Genomic DNA, 1,481 nt, shown 5'->3' on the forward strand with positions numbered 1-1,481 from the left:
CACACAGTCAAACAAAAAATTTTTTTACTAGCGGGTGTAAGAAACTATAGTTCATTTATGTAAGTGAGGATTGCAAAATAAAGTAAACTGTGACATATTATACCCAAATATTATTCATACAGTGGACTACCAGTAAAACTGATACAAATTTGGGACCAAAAATTATTCAGACACTTTGACCTTACCATGTTTTGCTTAAGTGTTATCTGACAATTTCTAAACTATAGGGAATAAACTAATAATGTGTGAAATGTTGAAGGTGTACATATATATACACATATACACACATACATATATACACATATACATATACATATATATATACATATACAGTGGGTACGGAAAGTATTCAGACCCCCTTAAATTTTTCACTCTTTGTTATATTGCAGCCATTTGCTAAAATCATTTAAGTTAATAAGGGGGTCTGAATACTTTCCGTACCCACTGTATGTATGTATGTATGTATATACACCGTGTGTATATATATTAGTGCTGGGCAACGATTAAAATTGTAATCGCGATTAATCACATGATTTTTTTTTCTTTTTTTTCTGCGATTAATCACAACTAATCACATTGTTATGCACAAAATTCAATAATGTGTATTGCACACTTTTTTCATTTCAAAGTACTGCTATATGAACAAAAGTGCAATAACATTTGGTTATGCTCAGATTCCAGAGCCTCGATCATAACATTACAACAGGCACCTTCCGAGTAGAGACCTGCACTACTGCGGGACACAACACAATGGAGTGCGGCGCGGGACAACACTTGATGGGCGAGTGCGGGTGCGGGCGGGTAGAGACTCGTGTGTGCGGGATGTGGGAGAATAAGGGGGTACTCACACTAGGCAATCTTAACCATGCCCGAGCGCGTTTGACCCCCAAAGCCCGGTTCGTTTGACTAGTGTGATCGTTCGTTTAGCCGTCCCTGGCTTGGTTGGAAGAGGTGGGCCAGAGTGTGGTTCAGTTGGGCTTGTGCACAGTACGCATGTAGTTTGAGCGCTAACCACGCTGGAGCGTGGAACTTCTGATAAGTGCAGCATGATTTCGTGAACATTTCTGAGCGGCAAAAGCGATGCACTCCACTGTGCTGAGCAAGAGCGCTTCTCTATGGCAAGCCAGAGTATTCATATACGCCTGGTCGGGCATCTGATTGTACACTGACACGTCAAAAGCGTGCGATATATATATATATATATATATGTGTGTGTGTGTATATATTAGGGATGTGCATCTCATGACTCAGGCCGATACGATACGCATCTCGATGCATAGCCAACGATACGATACATTAAAGACACGTATGAAGCAGCTACCGATGCGATGCGATTCAACCCTATTACGATGCAGTGCGATCCGATTTCGATTCGATTCGATTCAACACAATGCGATTTGTTGCAATGGAGAAAATATAACTTTTCATGCCTTAAAGGGGTCATATGATGCGATTTCAAGTTTTCCTTTCTCTTTGGAGTG

The 1,481-nt window shown here is 40.2% G+C and overlaps 1 protein-coding gene across 2 annotated transcripts in view; it reads right to left on the reverse strand.

Moving 5' to 3' along the window:
- LOC107722250 (DCN1-like protein 1) overlaps positions 1–1,481 on the reverse strand; it is a 7,649-nt gene that overhangs the window by 813 nt on the left and 5,355 nt on the right. The gene's annotated exons all lie outside the window — the stretch shown is intronic.

Source organism: Sinocyclocheilus rhinocerous, unplaced genomic scaffold, assembly GCF_001515625.1.
Source record: "Sinocyclocheilus rhinocerous isolate Xijiao unplaced genomic scaffold, SAMN03320098_v1.1 scaffold161, whole genome shotgun sequence".
Lineage (NCBI taxonomy): Eukaryota > Metazoa > Chordata > Actinopteri > Cypriniformes > Cyprinidae > Sinocyclocheilus > Sinocyclocheilus rhinocerous.